This window comes from Pinus tabuliformis, chromosome 3_2 (assembly GCF_031772625.1).
Source record: "Pinus tabuliformis cultivar Carrire ecotype Pingquan chromosome 3_2, CPIR1, whole genome shotgun sequence".
NCBI classification, from domain to species: domain Eukaryota; kingdom Viridiplantae; phylum Streptophyta; class Pinopsida; order Pinales; family Pinaceae; genus Pinus; species Pinus tabuliformis.
In genome coordinates, this window is record NC_142302.1 from 197,220,751 (window position 1) to 197,248,529 (window position 27,779).

Sequence of the window (27,779 nt, forward strand, 5' to 3'; positions counted from 1 at the left end):
AGTTGCCGGATATTATTCCGGATGAACAAACTGGAACGGACCACACTGTCGAAATAGTCCCTTGGCGGACTCCTTCTAGCGGTTGTGAGCTAGTCGGGACAGATGGTATGCTGGCAAACATTGTCGGAGTGACGGCAGGGGCTTCTGCTGTCGCTGTGTCGTTCGACACAGTCCTAGATGTTGACCGTTGTTCAGACATTTTAAGTCTATCCAATAGATTGCCTAACGATTCTACAGGAACTTCCACTTGTGGTGGATTAACTTCTGATGAAGGAAATAGAGTGACCCCGACTCCAAAATGGGTTGGAGTACTTGCTTGCGGATCCTCTGCAATTTCCTCTATCGCAATCAAACCCGGTGGAAGAGGAAGACCCTCAGGTCCGTAAAATATTTCTGGTGCCGAAGAAGGGGTTGAATCGACAGCGACAGTTGTTTGAGGAGCAAGACTCTCTGAACCGGTTACAGATGGAACTGGTTCAGTAGCACAAGTATTTTCCCCCAGACTAGGATCAGTGTTACTGTCCCTCTGTGGCTGTTGAACTTCTTCTATAGAGGCAGGGTTTCCAGAAATGTTTGGAGTAACCGGAATCTCAGATGTTGTCGGAACACTTGTTCTAACTTTGATAGGAGATTTTGAACCGGTTAAACGAGTTCGCTTTGTCCGTACTGTTTTCGATTCCGGAGACAAAGACGGTTGACTCGTAAGCCTCCACGAATGACGAGGTTTCAATTGACTTTCTTCCACAATTGCGGATTACTCGATCAACCAAAATACAAAAGGGGAAAGTGTTTCCGAATTGAATGAATTTTATTAGACGCTTTAGACACAACTTGCTTTTTCACTTTTAAAGAGTCGAGAAAAAGCTAAAGATGACTCTAGTCTCCTTCGATGTTTTAACGAGCCCGAAGTGACAAACGCTCGGATGGAATTTTTCTGTTATAGAGTCTGAAAAAGGCCAAAAGAAACTGCTCTGGAGTTCTAGGCAGAGGGTGTGCCAAACTTTTCGCAAAACCGCAGAATACTTTTTAGGGTACGGGCGGTCGATCTTCGTGAATGCTGTGTTCACTGCATTGCGATCAGTAGGGCGACCGACACGGCTTCCTAAGGATAAAGGATATATGCCTATAGGGATCTCCCAATATATACGCGACGGTACGTGGGAGCACAATCCATACTAGCGCTATCGTCCCTCAGGAGGAATCACCCACCTTCCACGAGATCGACAGTCACTAGGCTTAACGACGCCGGAACACGTCTCTAGCCTAGACCTCTATGTTGTGCGTTATGTTACAAAGCGTTGTTAAGTTCATTCAATTTATTTTAGGTTGATCTTTTTAAAGTTTGCCTTTCAAGGTTCACCACGAGATGTATGATACAAATTCCTAAATGCAGTCTAAAGATGATAAGCAAGCTTTATATCTTTTCAACTTTGAAAATCCTAGCTACTAAGGGAAAAGAAAGACACCATCTTTTCTCAAAGAGCAATCAGCACACTCTAATGCACTTTTCCTAAATCCAACATGCAAACTATCAAATGAAAAATGCACAATGCAGGTGTTTGTTTTCCGCTTTCTTAGTATTGATGCCTAAAAAGAAAGCTTTTTGTACAACTTTGAATTTGCTTTTAAATGATCAATACAAACAAGTTCACTTTTTCGAAATCAGAGAGGGTAGAAGAGATTACACTACTTAACGATTTTCGAAATAAAGACTTGTTTTGACACTTAAAAGAGACAAATTCAAACCAATAAGCAAAAGTAAATGTATAATCAATCTGCAAACAGCCAATGAACTCTCTTCTAAGATCACAATCAATCAGATCTGAATCAAAGGCTACAGGATGACTATTTTACTCATGCAAAGGAAAATTGTAAATGATGCCACAAACACATAAAAACACTCACATTCTTTTTGTACAAAAGGAGGCGGAATCTAAGCAAAGAAAAGGAGTTATCTGACTGGTACCTATGCTGGTTAAAGGCTGCAAAAAACAGAGATCAAAACAGGGAAACAGAGAGCAGAGAACCCCAGCTGCACAAGGCCAAACTGGTTCAGCGCAACCTCAACATTGAGGATTTGACATTCAGTGCAAGTAGCCTTCACGGGACCTGCGTTGAAATGCAGACTGCTTTCACAGCAGTTGCGCTGAAGGAGAAACTCTCGTTTCTCCTGGGTTCTGGGTCACAAATTGCTCAAAAATCAACAGTTTCAGGCCAAATCAGAAACACAAGCAAGGTATAATCAAAGGGATGCTTTGAAAGCTACTAAGATCTATCACAAGGATCATCAAATCATTTGTGAACCCATTGTTCAGATCATAGACAAGTCCAGCAACTGGATCAAAGCAACAACTTTCTACTTTGCATCCGGGAAAGATGCAATTCGATTGTTGCTGTCAAGTCTATGAAGTAAACAAATGATAGAAACACAAATAAAATGACTAAAACAAATCTTCCCCAGCGGAGTCGCCAATTTGTTGTGGGGAAAAATGCCTATGCAGGACGATCCTATCCACCTAAGGTGTGACAGTGCCTTAGCAACAAACGAGTACAGCTATACTGGTTTCTTCCTTTATGAAATGTGAAAGAAGAGAGATCAATAGACTTACCAGTGTCTTCCGTTTGTCCCTCGATCCAATCTCCCTTCTCTTTGGGTGTTCACAGCTACTTGCCTTCTTGCTTATCCAGCTACAACTTCCTGCAAGATCACAAGAGAACAGCTACTTGCAACAAGAGAAGAACACTACACAAAGACAGATGTTCACATTCATAACTAGTTTAGGATTAGAAATAAACCAAATACACTAATACATTCATACATCAAAATACATCAGCATATAGGAGAAACCAAGATAGCTTTATTGATGAATAACAAGGTTCAGGAAGAGATACAACCCAGAGGGCTCCAATCCAGCATCTCCTTCCCAACAAATGGAATTCCTATCTTCAGCCCCTTCAAAGCATTAAGCACCTAATGATTCCAGTCTCAAACCAACAGCAATTCTTTGCAATAATAAAATTCCAGCCTCTAGATCTCATGGAGGAGATATCCATATATAGATGTTTGGAGAGAGGATGAGTCAGCTTGAGATCTGACTAGTGTCCTCTCCCTCTGTCAGTTCTTGAGTCCACTTGGAGGTTCTTGCTTCCACTTGGAGATTTGGAACCTCTTACTCATCACCAGTCGAATTCCCTGAGGCAAGTGTCATTTTGGAAGCTTCCTGGGTTTTGACACCTTGAGAAATGAGCCTGCCACTTGTCCATTCTCGTTCAGCGCAGGTAGCTAGTGTTCCAGTTGACATTCAACGCAGGTAGCCAGTGTTGGCTTTGACATTCAGCGCAAACAGCTAGTGTAGCCACTGAAATGATCCTGAATTGACTTGTTTTGAGCAGTTTTTGGTGGAGAACTTCTGTGAATTGTTGTGGTTTGTTAGCCTTGTTCCTCTAGGGGTAGGAACAAGATGTTTAGGGACTTTGGATCCCTTAGATTATGGACATTTCATGCTCAATGTTGTAAGGCACAAAAATGTCTATAACAGCAGGATCAAGACTAGAGGAAACAACTGTGGGAAGACTCAGTGGCCGTTAGATCTATAATATCAACAGTTGAGATTTATCACATCGGCGGAAGTCTTCGTGGATAGATCGGGTCTTAACCCTTTGAAAATGTGATTGCAATAGTGTGATGCAATGTGGGCCATTACATTGGAGTTGATTGAATGGCGGAGGATTGATTGCATATCAGAGAGTTGATGTGTCGAAGACAAGGTATTGGAATGCCAATATAGCGATCACCAATAAATTGGAGATCGACGATCGAGCCAATTCGAGTTCGGCCTATTAAGGGAGTGGAGCAACTTAAGTGTGGATCTGACATTTTTATATATGTGGGTGAATAACATTTGAGATCTGGCCTATGTGTTTGTGGCAGATTTCTTTGTAATTCTGTGTAAATGTGGAGATCGGAGTCAGAGGAGTGATGACGCATATATGTACTAAAGACCTGCAGAATTGTGATCAACGATAAAGGTACAACCTCGAAAAGCATGCCAAGACCATACGAAAGGCGGAAAAGGTATGAAATGCAGGGTTTTCCTTTGTAAATGGATTTTGAGAGTTTTAGCGTTGATATGTGGTTTGTGTGGTTTTATATATATTAACCAATGTTTTAAGGGGAAAAGGTTGATATATGTGCGGCTTATGGTTTTATAAGGGATTGAAGAGGGCTTTAAGTCTCGATAGAAGGATTTAGAAGGAAGGCTTTAATAAAGTCTTATATGAAGGCTATGAAGGGTTGAATAGTCCCGATAGAGGGTTTAAAGTGGGGTGATTTTGTTTTGATATAAAGGAACTGATAAAGGGGCCTTAACCATTGAAGATAAAGGTTTGACTCCTTAGGGAGTTAAATACCTGGGACTATATCTTGAAAGCATTTATATGCATATTGTGGGTATATGCAGGGACATCCTACATCAGGTATAGGAGCCACAAGCCTCACTGCACAAATGGTCAGATCTACCTGTGAAACCCCCAACTGCTGAACGTGAGTTGGACTACAGTTTCGATAGAACCCTAGCTGCTAGACTTGAATGGTATTGTGGTGATAGAACCTCAACTAGTGGATCTGATTGTTGCGGCGGTGATAGAACTCAAACTGCTAGATCTGATCTAGCAAAGAAGAGAATGGGAAATATTCAGAGAGACGAGGGAACTATGGTCTCAAGGAGTGTCAGGTGCTATAGATCACAATATACATAAGGGTCCAATAGTAGTACTCAGCCCAATATTTCAGGGCACTAACTAAGGAGGATCAACTATACCCTTAGCCGTACTACCTGACTACCCTATCGTATGTCTGAGTAATCTCCTCGAGTGATGTTCTCGGTGTACTAAAGTAGCAAGATGGCCGATGATTTATCTAAGGCAAGGTTTCAGGTGAGCCTATGGGGCTTCCGATATACCCCGAGGGTACGTGGAAGACAGTTCATGCACGGTTTAGCTACTACTCAAAGGGGTACCCACAGGGCTTACAAGGGAGTCCAACAAGCATGACCACCTTTTGTATTTCCTGGGTGCATGCCTCTCCAAATCCGTAGGTTTATGCGCTCAATGACAGATCCCGTGGTTTAAATATGTCAGAACATGTCTCTAGCCTAAAAATAAATTCTGCCCAAAAATGGAGATACCACCAGCCCTGGAAAGCGCTCTAATACCACTTGTTATTCTCTTGACCTGCGAGAAGATGCCAGAATACCAAATATACGAAGAAATACAACCTAGAACACAAAATAATATGAGAAAAAAAACAAGTATTTTATTATTCAGAGATGAAAGCAATGTTCACTTGCCTCTTCGAGGGGAAACCTCTAGTAGAGTAGAGCTCAATTACAAAACAAGACATGAAACTTCTCAATGGGGAGTCTCTATCCTTTATATAAGATTCATACATGAAATACGATGTGTCAGTACCATGGTTCTCTCAATACCATCTATCTAATACCATGGCCTGTTTGCAACTAACTGTGGTCCCTTTCTTAAATGTGGGTGAACCACTTACAATTTTGAAATTTTGTACTGGAAACTGATTTGGAACCTCTCATGCAGACTCAGTCGACAAAAACCTGGACTCAAGAATTAAAATGACTCTTTTGACCAAAATGGCATTTGATGACTGCAAATGATGAGAAATGAACCTTGGTGATTTTGGCTCTGACAGAAGACTGACAAGACTGAGTCTAACATTGGCTCCAATTGGGATGGTAGCTGCCGCTCCATGGAGGTGCCAAGAACATCAGATATCTGGGACAGCTAGACAGTGCCTTCGTCCATTGGGCTATGGAGTCATTATTTCGATAACCAACACAGACTTTGACGCATTTATTGATTGAAATTGGACTCAAACCGACTCAATTGTGAAATTGAAATGACTAAAAAACTGACTCAACAAACTGTACTTCAAAATACTAAGACCTGAACTTAAAACTTAAAGCTGGGTGGCAGTACATGGCCACCCGTGTTTCTTACAAGGCGATATACGATCAAACTATATCAAAATGCCAATGTAACCAATCAAGCAGATGCCTTCTTGCTTGATTCTCCTGATCAGATCTCCAGGTCAACAGTAGATACTTGTAACTGGGCATCCCAAAAGCTAATTGACCATGATCTCCTTCATCACCGAATACTGCAACAATCACCTTCACTGCTGGCTGCAACAGATTTTCCATTGGATCATGAAAAACATGAAGATTTTCTATTGCCACCTCCTGCTGAAGAAACAAGGTGTCCTTTGCTTCAAATTCTGATCTTCCTTCATTATGTGCTTCAGTGAAAGTATGCTCCTAGGCTTTAAAAAAATCTGAATAGGTAGATGAGCAGATGTCTTCTTTGAAAAACATTTCAACACATGAAACATATGAAGAAGAATCTGAATGGAAATCCTAAATGTTTTGATCTTCTGTGGTGTAAATGTACTATAGGTCATTTTCATATGATATGACAGCCAAGTTTTCATGTTCCTTATTACCTTCATTAATCATAAGAAGAGAAACTTCATGTGATTCTTGAAGCGCACAAATGACATTTCTACCATCTACTAAATATTCATCCAAAGGAACCCTTTCACTTACTTGAACGAAGGTATCCTCTTGCCGTTCATGAATTGACTGGACTACCTTGGTAGGAAGGTTGTATTCTAATGAACTAAGAACATTTGGATCCATAACTGTGTCTTTTGCATCCCAGATGGTTTCAACAGCAAATTTCTCTTTCATAGGATTCCGTACTAGGCATTCTTGGTCATCACAATCTGAATCTGGAACTGAAATAGTTGTCCTGACATTATCACATTCTGAAATTGGAACTAAACTTACTTGCATGTCGTCTTCTTCTATTGACATATCTGAACTGACACTTTTTCTTTCATCACCTTCAGCCATATGGAACCCTTCAACCTGCTGATTTTGATCCTGCTGCAAAGTTTCCTCTAAGAGTTTTGTAGACTGCTGAAACGGATTTTCATACAATGCCTCCATGATCTCTTCATCCATGAAATTATCATCTTCATAATATTTCTCAAGTCTTTCAATAAAACTATGAACATGGCTACAACAGTTCTGAACTAAAGTCAAGGATGGATATGATTCTTTGTACCTTTCAAAGAATACTGCGTGAAAATCTTTTAGACAATAAATGGAAGCAGGTGGCAAACTTTCATACCAAGATTGGGCTTCATCTTCTAGGGTAGCCATAAACATTTTCATCAAACAGTCTTCAGGAAAATTGATCTTTAATCTACGCACATGAATGTGAAATTTCACCAGATGAAGAGCAGCGTCATTACCTTCCACATTTCCGAACACACGTAAATTCTTCGACCAATCTACCTTGGGCATTTTATTTGGAAAACCAGGGATGTGATCTCGGCTCGTGGGAGCGTATCTTCTTGCAATCCACTCCATTTTAAAAAAAATCTCAAGACTACTGATCCCTATGCAGTGGAGTCACCATGAAGCACCGGTTGCTGGACTCTTCAGTGAAAGGAGTCGCCAGGTGAATGATTTCAGCTGTCTTCTTATGTCTGATCGTTGTTCACCATCAACAATCAGGTTTGGACTTGAGATATGTACTGGGGCAAGACAATCTACAAGTAAACTATTTTCATCCCAGTATGGTCGCCACTATGTTAGCACTCGAATCTGCCTCAGGCTGAAAAAGGAAAAACTTGAGGCAACATCAAACCAAGCTCAGCCTCGTAGCTAGCCCTACGAGGATATAAGAGGGCTCTCTCCAGTCAATCTCGATAAAATGAGCAATAGGGTGTGAGATGACTTAAAATGGGAACTGATTTTAGGCTAGTAAATAGATAAGAAAGGGTATTTTGATAAATGACTGGCTCTTTTGGGCAGTGTGGGGTCAAGGAATAGCATGAACAGAGAAGTTAAATCAAAGACATAGATTATCTCCTGAGGCAAGATAGGCAAGAGATTTAATGTCAAATTCGAAATACTATGGAGTGGGTGAACTGTTGAGAGGTTGACAAGGGCATAGAAGATGAATCCTTGTCAAACAGAAGAAAACATTAAATATGAACACTTTCCCAAAGCAGAGAAATAAATTGGATTTTGCCTTTCTCATTTTAAAAGCATTCAGCTGAAAACGATTATGAATGAACTATGAAACAGAAACAAGAGACATATGAAATAGGAGAAGAAACACATGCTAAATTCATACCGCAAGGATCTCATGAAACAGAGTTGTACCATTCAATTATTTTCTCTGTCAAATCTGTACAATGAAGCGCTGGGTTTTTTCCTTCCACACTTTCCTCGGAACTCTAGAACCCTTTAAAATAATTTGTTATGCAATAAATAAGCTTTACTGTGGGAAATGGATCGACCCAAAGTGGGGGGTTATTTAATCATTGTTAACAGAAATGAAAAGCCAAACATCTGTTCTGAAGAAAAGGAGCGTTACACTTGAAAATTGTTTGATAGCCCACGAAGAGATAACACCTATAGCGTAGATACTTTGAACCATAAATGAAGTCCAACAATAGACCGTCTGTTCCTATTTCTCTGCTGTGACATATGTCTTTGTTTATTTTTGGCTTTTGGACTTTGACCTTTCACCTTCGCTTTCCGTTTGAATAACACTAATTTTTAATAAAACTGGCCCTTTAAATAAGATTTCACCTTTAATGACGGGAAAAAATGAACAATCCCAGCTTTGCCAGGGAAACACCAGATGAGCTGGCAGCTTTAGGGAATCTGCCCAAGAATATGCAAGTGAGAAAATCCTCTAGCGTAACAGCTTGATGAACAGTACAGAGTCCCTAATAGAATTTTCTTGGAGTGCCACAGGCTAAGGCTATACATGAATTCCCAGGGATAATTTGTTTTTTTTCCAGTAGTTCTAACAAGCAAGCTAGAACAGTGATGATGAAACATGGCATCTCCATTCCTATATAAAACAAAATATACAATCGTCTTACCAAAATTCTTTCTTCACTCAATGTCCCAAAGAAATAAAATGTAAAGACGATATTTTATCCACTCCCAGGTCAAGAGGCTTCAACCAATATGTCAATTCAATCTCAGGAAAATCATTGGAAGAAATCTTCACTTCTACACAGCCCCTCTGATTTCAGGAATGAGGTGCACTAAGAAAACCTGTATTATTTTAGTTGAACTTGAAGAATTACATTTAATCAATAAAAATACCCCGCTGCTTTGCAGCTTCCACAACTCCTCCTCAATTGTCAGTATATTGACGGAAGTTGAAGAATGAATGCCACAAAGTAACAGAGAAAGGATGGACAGACAAAGCTTTCTAGTAAAACTCTTCAAGGATAATGTCAATATCTAGAAGCTCTAGAAAATTTCCTACTTCTATCCAGGTGTCTTCAGGGGCTATAGGAAAGGACTGAAATATACAGTTGATCAAAAGTGAACTTTCCCAAAGAACAACAGCCATGGAAGACATGCTCTGGGAATTTTACCTTTGACCTATCAACCAAGTCTCTATAACTGAGTTCAACAGTGAAGAATCTAGAGGAATAGGACCTAAGAGATTGTCAATAAAAAGGCGAATTATTGGCTTCTTGATCTTCTCAGAGAAAGCTCGTGATAATGGCTTAGCAACGGGAAATAATTGAGATTCTTGGAAGCACTTATCAAGTACTTGCAGCATCCTGGTATCAAAACCATTCTTTATTGTTTCAAGACCTTTAGGAGAACCCAAGACAGCTAGTGTTGTATATTCTCTAATGCAATGCTTGACATCTTTGTGAAGATTCTTGGAAGTGATATCCTGACCAGAGCTTATGGCATTCATACCCACCAAAGGTCCACTTCTTGTAGCTGCCTTTATTCGAAGAGCACCCATATTTTACAAATTTTCTTGGAATCTCTTCATCATTTGGCATCTTCTTGGTATCTTTCCTTCTCCTTTTCTTTGGAGCAAGCACAGGAGAGGCAGCAGGCTCATTCGAGCATTCTAATTTCCCTCTGTTGATGAAAAAATCCTGTGTGCTTTGTCTTTCCCTGATCGACTGAGAAGTACTCATCCAGTTCTGTATCATCTATAAATGAGTCTTCAGTATCATACTGTTCGTCGTCTGGAATGTTTTCTAGCTCTTCTTCATCACTATTTCCAGTTCCCTTGTACAAATGTTCGATCATCTCAATAACTGCACTAAATCGATGTGAAGGAGCTGAAACCAGATCCGTCTGCTGGAGGTGATAAACAAATGTGACGCTGACTATAAGGTGGACAAGAGATGATTTATAGCCTTACAAATTCATTTGGAGCAAAGAATTTGAGTTTTTAATAGAGCAGAGGCAAAAAAATTTGTTCCAGCTCTATGCGCCGCGTACTCTGCTCAGTGCTCTGCGCGGGCTCTGTGCGCCGCGCCCACGCAATTTTGCACTACGGAAATGGTCGCTATGTGTCGCGCACGCCCAGTGCTTCGCGCCACTCAGCCTATGTGCCGTGCTGCTTACAAACACCTAGTCTGCCCCTTTTAAAACGTGTTTCCATCCCTCCAACTTCAACGCGACTTCTCCTTTGGATTTTTTTTTTTTTTTGATATCCTTTGATGCAAATGGACTAATAACTTATATAGACATGGAGAAATATCATATATATACATGGATTCAACCTTTGTTTCTCACTTTGCAATTTTTTTTGGCTTTGGCACTTTTATATTTAATACAACTCTGACATTTGTTTCCTCACTAATCTTCTGAGCTTGAATGATGAAATTATTCTTGTTCTTTGCAGGGCTGACTGATGTTGAATTCAGCAAAAGATCATGGCGAGGCTGCATGTGAACATCTTCAACTGAAAAAACTTTGAATAATTTCATATTTGAAAGCGAATTTAATGATTTCTTCTTCAAAACATAGTTTTGAAGAAGAATCTCTCTTGAGCATTATTTGATGATGAAATTTTGTACTGGAAACTGATTTGGAACCTCTCATGCTGACTCAGTCGACAAAACCCTGGACTCAAGAATTAAAAATGACTCTTTTGACCAAAATGGCATTTTATTACTGCAAATGATGAGAAATGAACCTTGGTGATTTTGGCTCTAACAGAAGACTGACAAGACTGAGTCTAACAATTTAGATCAAAACACAAATCTTCAAGAGTAATCAGTTATGCACGTAAAGATGTATTTCTTAGAAATGGAGATGTACCTATCTTAGATTCTGGAGGCTGAGACTTCAACTCTCTCAAAACCTTCTCAGGATTGTCAACTACTACTGGAGGCTTTGGATCATGATTTGACCTTGTATATATTTTTGGAGCCAATTTTTTCCTCAATATGCACTTTGGCTCAATTACTGAACTCACCTTCTTGAAAACTAGAACCTGTCACCAATAGGCCTAGATCTTGATGAACTCGTAAGAAAAATCCTGGGGAATATTTGACACTTCCCTCCCTAGTATGGTCGCCAAAAATGTTATCACTCCTCAATGTCCCAAGGCTGATAAAGGAGACCGACGGAGGTAACCTCAAACCAAACTTTTGATTTGGTAGCTAGCGCTACCAAACTAGAGAGGACTCTCTCTATGGTCACAATCAAGGATTTGACTGGCGCAAGAACAGATTTTAGGCTAGATAGTTCAACTCAATTTGGGGTTTTTTATTTTAGGGTTTTTGTTGGATGATGGTCTAGGTCTCAGGAGCTAGGTCAGGGTTTCCAAAAGATGAGTTTGCAAAGATATAATGGGGCGAGGTATGCAAGCTCAGTTAGCATTTTTAGTTTGTCATTGTGTGTAGGGTAGAAAAGTGAGGTTTCAAAATGAGCATGAGTTTCAGGAATTCATTTATCAGAGGAAAATGTAACAAAAATATCAGGGTTTCATCAACATAGAGCATAAACATATGAATTATGTTTAATACTTCTGAAACAATCACAAGAAATAATTAAGATAATAGTAAAGAGGACAATACATTCATACTGATGATAAAAAAGGAAAAAACACTGCGAATGGACATACCACATGAATCCCACTATAATAGTTTCAACTCTTGTATATTACTCTTGCAAATAGTCATGAATACACTAGCTCCACGAAGCCTTGACTAAACAACATCCAACCCTTCCCTTCAGTTTGATTTGGGTATATGTAGACAAAAACAACTCTTTCCCCCTCTTAGGGGTCAAATCCATCATGATAGGAACTGTTTACAAGAATATCTTCAAACAAACCTAAACCTAGGGAAGTTAAAAACAAACATTAGGTGATTTTTGAGGTCTAAAATAGGCTTCTTAAGAAAAATGAACAACCAAAATAAACTTTATAAGAACAAATAGGATTCAAGATGATGATGTCAACCATGGGGGATTATTCCCCATTTTTGGAGTAAAAAAGTACAAAGATTAAAAAATAATAAAACTACTTTTCAACTAGTATTTTCAACTTATCTCCCTCAAATTTTACTTAAATTTCGAGTGGGAGTACTCATTGGATGCTAAATTCAATTCCTCATCCAAGGAGTACCCATGTTGCATACTCTCGATGGACCCTACTACACGAAAAATGAGAAATACATGAAAAAACGTGATTGCAATAACATTTTTCATGTATTTCTAATTTTTCATGTAGCAAGGTCCATCGAAAGTATGAAACATTGGTAGTCCTTGGATGAGGCATCAATTCTGCATCCAACAAGTATTTCTGCTCGAAATTTGAGTAAACCCATATGGAGATAAGTTGAAAATACGAGTTGAAACAAATTTTTTTGTCTTTTTTCCCTCTAAAATTTGATGATGTAATCTAATATTATTTTATTATTTCCATTATTATTTTATAATTACTTAGGAGGCCCATTTTAGACCTCAAAAATCCCCTAATTCTCCCTAATTAAACCAATTGATTCATTTTGACTTTACAAACATAAGTAAGCATGAATCTTCCTGAAATTTACATTGTCCACCTCATTTACATTTAATTACATCACATGATTACACTGGAGGAGTAATTTGACCAATATCTTTGACTTTGACTGGAGAAAATCTGAATTCTTGTCTTTCTGGGAAAAGTGCCACAAATTCTAGGAAAAACACAACACCATCTAGGAAAAGCACAATGCCAACTTGGAGGAAAGTTTTGAGTGACTTCCAGTACTCAAAATTATGATATGAAGGCATATTTGGAAATCTTATGATGTCTAGTTTTCCATAGATTCCTGAAGCATGCAAAATTTCCTCTCTAGGGCTGAGAAAAATGGATTTTCCCAAGGCCACTCTAAAAGCACAATGCCAAGGTGAAAACAGTGGCAAAAAGTGAATTTTTTGCATTTTTTTGGCATTTTCTCCCAAAATGAAGGATGACAGGGCACCCAAGTGGCATAGCTGATATGTTCAAGTGATAAGTTATCCAAGCATGCAATTTTTTTGTCATTTGGAGGTCCCAGGGAAAAGTGCAGCGCCAAGGTGTTGCGCTTTTAGCTGACTAAAATTTCAAAATCTTTAAAATTTTCTTCAAAAATGGTCCAGAATTTCCCCTTTAAGTTGGAAAATGATGTGCTAGGAAATTAGAGAGGCCTTAGCCAATAGGTCAAGCTTATCCTTCTTCCTTTGCTCAATTACGGTTTTCCTCATTTCCCTTTTCAAGTTTTTGACCCTGATTTGACAGATCAAGTGTCGAGTGTAGTAATGCCTTGCCATGTGCCTTTGTAGGTTGGTGGCCTTGTTTTTCCTTTTCAGGAGAATCTCTAAATGATGATTGACCTTTCCAAGATAATACTCCTTGTTTTCTTCAAGATCTTCTTCAAATAATCTAACAAGGTCTTGCTAACCTAATGGATGAGATGACTCACTCCCTTTCCCTTCTTGTCTTTGTAAACCACTAGTCTTTGGCCTTATGAACTTGACCTGAAACTCTGTGTCCTCAATATATTCTAGATCAATCATTGCCTTTCCTTTGTAATTCTCTGCCACAACATCAGTTTAGGTTTGTTGAGCAAGAAATGTTTTACCTTTAGCTGTCTTTTTTTCCTGATGTAGGAATGCAATCATATAGTTGGCCTTTGCCAAGTCATCCTTTAGCTCTTTAATTTATTCCTCTTTCTCCATGATGATATGCTCAGGTGAATTTTCCTCTGCCATGTGAGTGTCAGACTGTACCTATGCATCTTCTCGTAATGGTACTTCATGGTGGTGTGGTGATGTCTCTCTCTCAACTGAAGTAGGCTTGGCCCTTTCAACATTTATTGGAGCAAACACAAGCCTATTTGCTATGGTGTATGTTTTAGTCACCTCAGCCCTAGATATTCTTGTTATAGGTATTCTTGTATAACCCACTTCTTTTTGTCTTGGTGATGCCAAAGGTGTAGACAGATTGCTAGATTCAGTTGGATTAGGCAAAAGAGAGGCTGACTGCATAAATTCCTCCCAAGACAAGTTGACCTGTGTAAGTTGATGCAGACAATGATTTTCACCAAAACATGATGGAACAAGCTTGCTTAATGGTCTATCCCTTTTCTATGTACCTTTTCTTCCATTTTGACCAAGCTTCTATAGAGGTAGTGAGGTAGGTTAAGAGGTTTAACACCAGAGAAATGCATCAGTAATCTAACATGGTATTGATATATCATTGAAAACCTACCCTCACATGTGAAGTATTTCATGATCATATTCATGAGAGGGGAGTACTTATCAAGCAAGTGTCTAAAAGGAGAAATATGCTTTGGACCAGCTTTGTAAGGAGGCTTCAAATTTTTTATAATTTTCAATAACTAGGTCTGTTCTTTTGAACCAAACCTCTCCATGATTTGGGGAATGGGCATGGAAATCAAATGAAAAAGACATTCCTAGCCTAGGAAAGTGTAGTGTGGGCTAGGGTTTGTAGGGAAATGAAGGAAATGAAGGGAAATGAGTGATCGAAAGTTTCAAGGAAGGTGTATGGAGGGTTAGGGAGGGTGTTCGAGCATGAAATTTAGGGTCTTTTCACAACAAATGAATTAAAAACACTATGATACCAAAAGTGTAGCAAACCCTAGGAGAGGGTGAATTTATAAGCTTTCAAGAGTGAACTAAAGCAAAGGAAGGATTAAGGAGGAGTGGATGTATACCACTTCTTATTGCTGATGTGCTAGAACCTACATTTGATGAATAAACCCCTTGAAAAGACTGATTTGGCTCCATTAGCAAAAGCACAGTAGTTTGGAGAAAAGTGTAGTGTAGCTGAAAAAAGCGTAGCGAGGGAGGAAATTTGGCACTTAGGTGGCAAGAAAGTGATCCTATGAGGGTGGAAATGCTCTTTTCGGGTGGAGAGATGTCTGATGAGGGTGAAATGAACAAATGAAACACTTTTTGGTCTTTTAATAGGTTGGGGGGTTGATTTTCTCTTAGGTGGTGATGTGGCCCCACCTTGTCTTTTTAAAAAATGATATGAAATGCTAGTGCACTATATATTCAAACCTTATTATACATAATTACATCTCAATAAATATCAAAATTCACTTTAGAGATCATTATAGAACACTTTTCCCTATTACTACTCCCACAATGATTATCTAGATGATGTCATGACTCCTTTTGACATTTTTTATGACTTGAGCTAATGATGACATCTAATGGAGTATGAAACTGATGATTTGGACCTTGAAACATGACTGACCATGAGATGATTACTAAGATGGTGATCAAGACACTTCACTGATGACTCATCACAATGAGTGACGGCATGTCTCAGATGACAATTTAACCATGAAATGATGGGAGTAGTAACATACCTAGACAAACTAACCAGTGACCAAATTTGTATTTGAAAACCTATTTAAACCATAAAAATTTAACCTAGGACCCTATCAACTATATTGGAAAAGTACATTTGATCACTAGTGACTAATAGGACAGACATGCACTAACACCCTAGAACAAGCCAGTAACTACTCACTGAGGGTATGGTGGCAAAGGATTGTAGTGCTGGACATTGGATGAAACTTTGACTCTGACAGTGAGTTTTGGACTTCCCGTGAAGGGGGTGAATCCTGGTACTACTTTTGAGGGTGGAGGTGTGAGCCTTTAGATTCCCTTATTGATTTATACAGGCATCGTATCCTTTTATTTGTTGGTTGAGAAAATGTATATATGTGTATATTATTGTAGATATTTTATCGAGATGGTTTATAAAGCTCCAAAGACAGTATGGTTATTTGTTGGGTAAAGAAAATGTGTATGTGTATATGTGGTTATTGTAAATACTGCATTGAGCTATGTTATAAAGATCTAGTAAATGGTATGTTTGTCATGTTTTAGCAGATGGTCATTGTAAATGTTGCAACGAGCTATGTTATAAAGCTCCATGGGAAGTATGTTTTGTTTTAAGTATTCTTGCTGGTTATAGTTGTCATTTAACACCAAGGCTTTTGTTGCCCCAAGGGGGAGGATTTTGTAACAGGTCTGGTTAAAAAATCAATGTAAAAAATGTAAGACCACAGTCATGGGACATGTATTCCAAGTTGAATGGTGGGAAAAACATCATAGTGGGTGTTCATTTTGGTTATCATGGCTAAGGAAATTGGAAAAGGAAATCACAAAGGCTTTGGAAAGACATGAGACATTAATTGGCACATTTATTTATGACAATAGCGGAAATTAGGAGAAAATGAAGGTGAAAGGTCATAGGTTTCATGTGAGGAGGAAAATGAAGGAAAATAATGGAAAATGAAGAAAATAGAGGCCTCATTAATAAAAAGGTTTTTGAGGATCAGTGGGTAAGCTTGGTCAGTTTAGTTGTGGAGCTCTCTCTCTTTATTCTCTCTCTTTGACACTCTTGGACACTTAGAGTTTTCTTGGATCACCCTTGGAGGGTGTGGAATACTTGGACGTTTGGATCAAGAAGGCTAGGGAAGAGCAAGAAAGAGCAAGAGGACATCAGGATCAACAATTACAATGAGTTTTTCTTGCAGATACCGAGTTGCATGTATGTTTTACTCACTATTTTTGGCATGCATTTCATATGCATGTGGTTTATTGGTCATGATATGTCACTTGCATGGAGGATTTCCTGTATTGACAGTGGATTTTGCTAGCCTTTCCATATAACCATGGTGTTGTAGGTTTATTTCCTTATTTTTCTGGTTGTTCTCATGTTTCCTTAGCTTAGGTTGAGTTACTAGTTCATAGAAACCCTTGTTGGAAAAATGCTCTAGAAGCCCTGTAACAACTTGGATTGAGTTACTAGTCCTGGAAGCCTTGGTTGGAAAAATGCTTTGGAAGCCCTAGGTGGGTAGAGTTACTAGTCCTGGAAGCCTTGGTTGGACAAACATTCTAGAAGCCTAGAATAAGTTGTGGGTTGAGTTACTAGTCCTGGAAGCCTTGTGTTGAGTCTTGAAAATGTCATTCATTTCCATTACACTTTCACTATTATGTCCATTATATCACCTCCATTTCACCTCCATTTCACTACTATGTCACCACATTCATCCCACTTTCATTCTCATTGGGCCACATTTATGTTTTTCCAATCTTTATTAATTCTAAGCCTTTTAAGTGAATTTGTGGTTAAAAATTAGAAAATAATGTGCATATGCTTATACCTAACAAATGGGTTGAGATTGTTGACATGTGTAGGTTGAAAGGAGGCTTCTAGAAGATCCTTATGTGGCACTCTAAGGCCAAACTCGAATTTGAGTGGAAAGAATCATGGGATCATGAGGATATGTGTCACATCTCCTAATTGTATTGTAACTCTAAGAAGACATGTGTCTTATCAGTTCGTATTTTGATTAGGACTCTAGAGGTAGAGGGAGAGATTCATGGACTCTCATTAATGAGATGGCTTCTCATCTTTTTGTATAAATAGGAGATCTCTCTCCTTCATTTGTTAGCTTAGAGCTTAGAGCTTATAGTTTGGAGTTCTTAAGTCTTTTTAGCTTGTGAGTTTGTAGTTCTTCCTTGATGGCTTTTGAAAGCTTTGGAGAAATTTGTTGTACTTTGTAATTTTGAAGAATTTGAATAAAGCTTTGATGTTCTCAACATGGAAGGAGATGTGAAGTAGATGTCATGGAGCACATTAGAATGTAAGGTAGAGTAGAGATCATTTTGTAATTTTGCTTTGATTTCATTATTTCATTTGATTGCTTTCAAGTTGGTAGATTAGATTTTTCATTCATGCAATTTTAATTCATGCAAGTGTGTTCAACCGGTTGATTGTAGGTTAGTAATGCACATAGCTTTTTAATGACTAATGAAATGACGGAATCATCTTGTCCTTTTTCTGATTTATTTTTTTGAGTTCTAATTCCAGCATTGTTATTTCTTTCAGTTTTGTTTTGCTCATTTACTTTCATGCAATTTAGATATCATATTACTCAGCTTGTTTATGATTACTTCCTATAGACAGATTGAGTTGAAAGGAGAAGGATCAGAACGGGGGTTGAAGTAGTGTGATTTGATCTTAATTTCCTTTTATGAAAATTAATTTCCTACAATTTAGATATCATATTACTCAGCTTGTTTATGATTACTTCCTATAGACAGATTGAGTTGAAAGGAGAAGGATCAGAACGGGGGTTGAAGTAGTGTGATTTGATCTTAGTTTCCTTTTATGCAATTTCAGCTTGTTTATGATTACTTCCTATAGACAGATTGAGTTGAAAGCAGAAGGATCAGAACGGGGGTTGAAGTAGTGTGATTTAGTTGCTTGGCTTTCAGTCTTTGAGTTTCTTTAAGTTCAGTTTTTACTTTCTTCATTTTTCTTTTTATACAGCAGCAAGGATACTGGGTTTCATAGTCACCAGCTCATTGATTGGTTATTGCATTCTATTTTGATTGAAGTAGCTGCATATTTACACTTTTGTTTAAGTACTAATTCCATCAATAACATGTTTTGAGATCTTTTGAAGTGCTAAGTTTTGGAAGTTACCATTAGGGACATAGGCCTTGTCTTGAAATCTCTATCCATACTTGTCCTTTAAAAGTATTCTTAAGACCTTAGAATAGGATTTCCATTTGCATTAGACACTTTAGGAAACCAACAAAAACAAAACCCCAAAACAAAATAAAATCTATAAAACAACGAAGTAAGAAAAAGGTTAACTAAGCACATATGGTGCACCACACTTCATCAGTTTACGATACCCGGATTGATAATTTATGTAGAGCAATTTAAGACATTAAATTGACTAGACACCTTGATTGGAACAAATGCTCTAGAGCTCTGGAAGGCTTGGGTAGAGACCAATCTGATTATTCTTTTGTGATGTCTGACCGTGAGGTGGAATCATTGTTTCATGGGTTGAGGTGGTTTTCCTTTAGAAGCCTTGGAAAGTTTTGGATTTATGTGTTTTATGAGATCCCACATTCATGCTTGGAATATGGCATATGGGTGACTAGCTAAAGAGAGTTTTGGCTTAGCCATGTCTACGATTGAGTGGTTCGTGGAAGTCTGACAGTTGGTTGGCCTTTGGATCACTAATAAGAGGTTATTTCTCCTTGTTATTGTATGAGTATTGTACTAGTTTATATGTGGATTAGATGGTTGTTGTTTCCTTGGTATTTTTTTCCCTATTATGATGGTTATGAATATGTATTATGATAGTGGCTATGTATAGCTATCATTGTGTTTTTTTTTTTTTGTGTAAGTTAGAAGATTATATTATAGAACAGAGTATAATACAAAAAAACTGCCGAAGCAGATCAAGCAGGGATGTACAATAAACTAAAGCTAATCACCTGCTTAGAAGTTGTGACTCAAAAGGACCAAAATAAGCCCACCGCGCAGGGTGGCTCAATACAGAGCAAAAAAAAACTTTATCACTGATAATGCTGACACAATACAGTAGAAACAACAACACAGACAGCTTATGCTGAGACAGAAGTATGAAACAACAACACAGACATATAGAGCCGAGACAGAAAGAGGTCAGAGGAGAACTGCACAGGTGTCTCCTTAGATGTATTTTCCCATCTGGCCGATGGTGTCCAGTCCTATCTCCCGCACATGGCGATCTACCTTTGCCTGCATTGCTTCAAGGGATTCGGGCTGGTCCGTAGCAGTGGTCGTCGGCTGTGCAGCAGGAGCCGTGTTAATAGAATCTCTCAATAACCTGATGAGCAGCGTTAGCATCCGATTGTGAGTTTTGACTGCCTCATGCACAGTGGAGATTTTGCTGTCCAGCGCGCTATTGTAATCAATGATTTTAGCCATTTGTGCCTCTGTAAGATTCACCTCTGTGACAATGTGTTGCTTCTCCTTTTCAATTGAATCCAGAGCCTTGGCTATAAGGGTCTTGGTGCGCCAGCTTTCCGCCTTGGTCCTGACAAATTGAGTTGCCCTTTTCGAGGGTGTTCCCGGGTCTTTCAACCAGTCGACCTCCTCTGCAATATCCTCCTCCGTTCTTCCTTCCTCCTCCTACTTGGCTTGAGCTTCGAGTTCAGCAATCTTGCGTTTAATTCTTGTTGCAGTCCGAGTTTCATAGCCTCCCTTGGCTTCCTGGAGGTCCCGGTTTGCTGCTATGCAGCGACTTCCTCCCGCATCCATCACCAACGCTTCTTGTCTTTCCCGAATCAAGCCAATTCCATTTACAGAAGCACTCTCAATACAAACTCGAAGAACTGTGAGGAAAACAGGGCAGTTTCCCGCTGCTTTATAGAAAATTCCTTTGTGCATCCTCATGAGGATGGAGTTACTGCCTTTGAAGGTGGCAGTACTTTGGTGATAAGTGTGATTGAGGATCGCACAAGCGAGGCTGACGCAGGTCGAATAGGAGTTCAGAAGGCTGCTTCCAGTATGACGAGCCTTACGCCAAGTGTTTGGTACTTTCCATCGGATGGGGTGGTGGAAGGTAAAGTTTGAGATGCCCCGTATACTGGCATGCTCTATTCTGATCTGCGGTGCCTTGTTCCACCTCTTCTCACACAGAATTGCCATTAATGGCATTGAAAACTTACAATACGGATCCTCTCCATGCGTATTGATTGTGCTGTTGCTGAGGTTGTGCATCCCGTTTCTCGAATTGTGATGATTGCCTTTCTGAGAAACCTGCCGCCACCAGGAGCTCCACCGTTCAAAATGTCCTATCATCCCGTTGAATGGTTTGGGCTTATAACCACCACCGGTATCCTTATAATTCTGATACCATGGCCGCGTGCCATCCCCTATTAAGGTTGGGTGGCCTGGATTAAGTCTTTTGCCGCCAGCTGTTCGCATGTTACTTTAATGATTGGACTATCGATCTGCTGCCAACACCTGTTCATGACGATGTTCGGGTTGTCAGCTCCAAAGTTTGCCAGATGGTCAGCCAGACCATTAGCCTTTCTCCTCACTCTCTGGAAGGTTAAGTCTCTCATCTCCGTAATGAGTTCTGCTATACTTTCCGTCGCTTTGGCTAGCCTCCAATGCCTAGTAGCCTTGCTGATGCTCGTTCCTGCTTGTAGGCATTTAGCCGCCAAGCTATCATTGTGTTTTCACTTGTAAATGAATGAAGAATGTATCTATGACCTAATGGATGAAATGGAAGCTAATGTGTGTTACAGATCCATTTGGGCACATCAACCCCTAGTGCAATTGTTACATGCCCTAGAGAAGTTAGTCATCGAAATGCCTTACTTCCCATGAAATTCCATCACTAAAAACATTCAAAAACTACCTCTAAGAAGATTAGCATAGGTAGGCCTTCATTAGGGTGTGCTGCAATGCAAACCATACACTAATAGGGTATTATGCAGCGCACTTGGTCCCTCTTTGGCCTGCACTGAGCAAATTTGAGCGAACTTCCGTGAGGGTTTGAATATTCCTTATCCATTGGAAGCCTCTAGAAGTTTCTCAATGCCACCTACTCCTTTTATTTCACATTTGGATGAGGAAGGGAATTAGGAAACATCAATCCCCTATCCCTTCTTCCATGGAACTGATTTATAAATTTAGAAAGGCATTCATTATCACCATTGATGGCATAACCTCCTTCACTCACCTATAAAAAATCACTCATCTAAGAGATCTGGGGCTGGAAAATATTGAGTTGTAAGGAGATGCTGGTGATATGATATTAGAATAGATTGCAAGTATTGTAATAGTGTTGAAGTGTCTTTCTTGTCATGAGGTCAAGAGGGATTGAATTGGAAGAGTGTCACTGGATCGAGCACATATGGGATGTAATCCTTCCTCTTATCAATAAAGTCTTCAAAACTTTTTCCTTATGCTTGTTTCTAGGAAAATTAGTGTCTTGTCGAATGACTAACCCTCTAGGTCTGGTACCTAACCTAGAAACAACAGTTTAAAGAAATTCAGTGATCTTTTGTATGCGTGATAGATAAGAGAAAGATTGTAGAGGACCAACCTGGAACTTTCGCTCGATCTCCCTCTCCTTTGACCGATCCCGTAACTCCTCCCCGTACTTAACATGCTTGGAGAGTACCTTCACAGCTACAGAAACAAAGAACTATCAAAGCATCATTATCTATCTCAACATAAACATTATAGAACCAGAGATATAATGAACATATGAAATCATTTACAATTAACACAATCAATTGGGAAAAACCTCGAAGAACTTTATTGATAATAAGGAGAATTACAACCCAGTTGTCTGATCCAGTGCCATCCTCCTAGCTTCAATCCTTCTTCACCTCATGAATTAGCAAGAACAAACCAATAGTAATGCAATTCTCTCTCCTCAATACTGAAACTAGCAACACTTCCTTACAATTCACAACAATTCAACCTCTAATCTCTTGGATGGGAGATCCTTTTATAGATGATTGCAATAGGGTGAGTCATCAATGGGGATGATGAATGACATTCCATTTTTTGAAATTATTTCCATAAGAGAGGGGAATTGGAGATGGTTTCCTAGTTCCCTTGGTCATCCTTGGGCGAATTCAGAGAGGCAAGTGGCACAAGAGAAGTTTCTAGAGGATTCCATGAAAAGCCAACTAACAAACTGTCCCAGAAATATGTCCAACCTCACCCATCGCACTTACAAAAGGGCCAAACTGTGATGCATATTTTTTTGACAGTGTAGCAGGTGAGATGCATCTCACCCTAACATAGGGCTTTCAGATATGGTTTAGTTTAGGCACTTTCTGGATGATTTCTGAGATGAAACATTTGGGGAATGAGGCATTCATATGACTTAGTTCTTTTAGGGCATAAATCAACCATTTTAGGGGTTGATGAACGCTAATACATCGACATGTAAGCTTGGGATTGATGTGCCCAAATATGTCTATAACAGTTTCCCCCTAAAGCATGAGGTCGTAAATGTTCATGTCGGGTGAAATTTTTTATCATGAGGATCGAAAGTTTCGAACTTGAAGGTGACCTGCATAAATTACAATACAATACATCATAATAATATTTTTTTCATGAACTAGATGAGGGAGGCATTCCCATGCTCAACTTTATAAATTTCATTTCATGTATATAGATAAAATGGTCGTCTGCAGATACAGACTTGTGATTCTACAGATATAGAGTCATAATCCATGATTAGGATGACCATCTGTGTGGAGCCTGTGTACATTTGATGCTTTTATATCCTGAATATATCCTAGCCCATATGGATGAAACTAGATCCAAGGTCTTCAAACTCGTTCAATCTTCACTTGATGTACAAGTCAAACCATGTGAAGAGATGTTCTGAGTTCAAACATGGAAAGACATCGCCTGATTACCAGCCAATGATGTGAGTTGTTAAAAGACGCGAGAGGGTTCACCGATGATGATAATGATCCTCAAGGTACTACAGTACATTTCACGTGATGTGAATATATGATCCGATGTCGAACACCACACAAAATCGTTCAGTCGAAGGCCATTGATATCAAACTTTCGCCAAAAGAGAGAAACTTGCCATTGATGTAAACAAGCTTCAAAGTATTGGAGGGGTGTTTCTAAGTCAACTTCTTGGATAATGAGATAATGTTGACAAGAAGCAACTCATCATAGGAGTGCCTTGATGTATCCCACATCTACGACACGAAATGAGGCAAATGATTTCTGGAGGTGAAAATGAACTGACGACACAAGGTCCATGAATGGTGGTCATGAAAAATGAAGGTTGGAGGTATTGCAGTGTATGAGACATTAACTGGATGACTTCTCTTGAACATGTTGGTGACACTGAGATGCATTGGTAGCATTAACCCCAAAATATGGACGGTATGAAAGACCAATGGTATGATGACTGGCGAACGGAATAACCCAACCCAACTCAATCGTGGAGATGAATTGAAAGTGTGATGTTCAAGAGCTTCTTGCTATCATAAACTCTTCAAGATTTTTCCCCTTTTTCCCCAGTCGTTGCTGACCAATACCTCTTTATTTTTATCAAGCTCAAGGAGGATAACATATGCTTGTTCTATAATTCACCCTTCAGGCAAACCTGTCGCTATTTGATGTTTTAATGAGTCTAGCGACAGTAAAACTCGGTCTCTTCTAGATGGACAAGTTTGTCGCTATTATTTTAATGAGTTTAATGACAAGGATAACTCGGTCCTTTTCATGTTTAAAGAGTTTGAAAATAGACGAAAAGAAAACTCCATAAGTTCTTTTTCATAAAGTAATCCCTCAGGTCCGAAAAAGGATAAAATAATACAGGAGGGATGACGTTTCCAATACTTTAACGAGCCAGAACAAGTGCTCGACAATATTTTCATGTTTAGAGAGTCTAAAAAGGGTTTAAAGAGGACTCTATAGCTTTCTTTTCATTTTTGAATCAAAGCTCGAAAAGAAGACAAAAAGTTTTCTTGGTGGTCAAAGATGCTCAATTCATTGTTTAGCACATCAGATTCTGTCGACAATCGTTCACCCTGCTCAAAACTCTATCAAATTGATTAAAAATACATATTTAGGGATGAAAAAATGAACTAAAACTAACATTTACTTGAAGTACATGGAAAAGTAAACACAAAAATAGTTTTAACATTTCATTTTCACTATTTCATTTCAAATTTTGGATTTTGGAGCTCTGAAGTGGTTTTCCCCCTCAAATTTCACCAGTCGATTGCGAGAGATTCTATGGACTATTTCCCACACCGTCAGGACCAGGTAGGAGCTATCCTTAAGCTCTTCAATTTCATTCCATCTTTTTTCAATTCTTGGCAAGTTTCCTCATCTTTCTGGGCTACAAAGGTTTGAAAAATTTGTTCTCCAATCATCACACTTTGCCTATATCGAAAACTGTGATGCAAACTGGGTTGGCAAGATTGTATAGTGTTTTTTCATCAAATTTTGAACTGTTTTTTGCCAAAAAGGGATCCTAACTCACCTAATGTTTGCATTTCAGGTATTTGTTGGATTAAGATGGTCATTTAATGGAAAGAACGAGACCATGAAGAGGAGGATATGATTGCTTTACATGACCAGGGCAAAGTGGATGCATTAAGGAACTGTGGTTTACTGAAGTTCTTCCGCTTATCTAGCATGAGACAACAGGTAAGTTTGTTGTAGTATCTTCTTCATGCTTGGGATCTGATTGACCAGGTATTCTAGATCAAGGATAAATCCATTCCTTTCAAGATTGAGGATATTTATTTTCTGATGGGTCTGTCGAGACGTGGCGCCCCTCTTTCACTATCAAGATTTGCTCGTGGGGGCGAATCGGTGAAATATTACATTCTTCATTTCTGCAGAGATGGAAAGATTAATATCCGAGATGTTACTGAATGGCCTTTGAGGACCATTCTTTTTACCCTTGCTATATTGGCTAGCAACGCGACCTTACACTTAGCGAACAAATCCTACATGCAGTATGCCTTAGAATGCCTGGAATCGAAGGTGTTCAACTGGTGTGAGGTGGTACTTCCTATCATGAAAGATCAACTATCCAAAGTAAATACTGGAAGAACGAAGAATTTTGGTTATGGATCCATTTTGACTGCCTTTGCTTTGGAAAGAATCCCACTTATGCAACCTCAGAACATTTCACTAGGAGTGTTGGGATTGAGAGAACCACAGATGCAGAGATGGGTGGACCTTATGGCTAGGCATGTTGGCCAGTCACAAGTCTCATTCTCATCTACATTTTTCAAGTGGTTCGACCGTCAGGAGATGGTGTTCACAGAGTACCGATATGTAGGGATGGATTTCAGAGGCAATCCAGATTTGGCATTAACAGTTGATGAGCAATGGAGTGCTATATGTAAAATGATTTGACCACATATTTTCTTTTAGTTTTCTATTATTTTTGTATTTTTTTATTGTTACCAAGACTAAATAAACTCATATGTGTGTGCACATATCAGACCAGTTTGACCAGTGGCACACCCACTGGAGGAAGATGCTCCAGTGAGTGAAGCTATAGGTAGAGCAGTCCTTAGGGACCTGGACATAGCGGAGACCCTTGAACAACTACAGGATAAGATAGAGGGATTAACTCTTGGCATTATGAATGTTCGGACTGACGAGTTACCTATGAGGTTACAGCACCATACTACTGGTGTACCAAGTCGTTGGACTAGGCTCCTGTGCATGATAGTACAGGTGCTGACCTGTTATCACTAGCATCACTAGTCTAGGATGTTTTCTACATTCATTTTGAGTTTCTGGGTCAGATGACCAATTTTTTCTTGGACACAAAACATTTTGTGAAAACTTATAAACATCTATCTATTTTGACTTTTGAAGTTTTATTTTGGATAAGTGATGAAATCCTATGCGAATGTTGATGTAAAATGATTTCTTTACATATGCTGCAAATGTCTATTTAACACATAGTTTGCTAATGAATTCGTCAATGTGTTTAAGTTTCTAGAAATGTGTTGATATTGAATGTAATCAAAATTTCTTTCCAAAATCCTAACTCTTAGGAACATGCAATGAATAGCTGGGTTTCGAACAGAATAAATGCTAGTAAGTTGTAGAATGACAAGTTGTGAATCTAGCCTAACAATGATTCGGCATATGCCATGTGAAATGGCATCAAAGAGAATTTCAATCAATGCGCTATACTCAGCAATGTTGTTTTTCAATCAACCAATACATATCCCCCTGAAAATCCCTAACTCACCGCTTGGAGCGAAAATGGACCAGACTGCAGAAGATAGGTTCTGCATGCTACAACTAGCTACATCGGCATACCCAAAAAATGGTTCCAAAAAGTTTGACATCTGCAACAAATTTCAAGTGGATTACCTAACCAAAATGACAACTCTAAAATAAAACACACAAAAAATGCAATGAAAGCATATATACAATGAATTTTACTACACTCAATCAAGCATAGTAACGTTTGAGATAGAACCCATTTCGGAGTTGCGACAGTGGAATCCCATCATAATTGACTAGCTCATATGTTCCTTTTATCAACACACGCTTAACAATGTAAGGGCCCATCCATAATGGTTCAAATTTCCCTGCTCTTAATTTGTCAGAATCCTGATCGTAAAGCAAGACCAAGTCACCTTCTGAGAAGACACGAGGTTTAACATTTTTGTCATATTGTGCCTTGATGTGTTTCTTATGTGCTTCGTTATCTAATGCAGCATCACGCCGAGTTTCATCCAGATGGATTAATTCCAAGAAACGAGCTTCTTCTTCAGAAGTTTCGGGTAGCAGGTCAATTGTGAGCTTGAGGGATGAGATTTCACACTGAATGGGTAAGACTACTTCCAGACCATACACCAACTGAAAGGGCATAAATTTGGTCGCATTTCTCAGTGACGTCTGGTATGCCCACAGAGCTAAGTATAGGATTAAATGCCAATTCCACTTATGGACTCGAATCATTCTTTGCAACATGCGCTTAAGGACTTTGTTGATTACCTCAACTTGTCCGATGGCCTGCGGATAATATGAAGTAGAACTGTCATGGG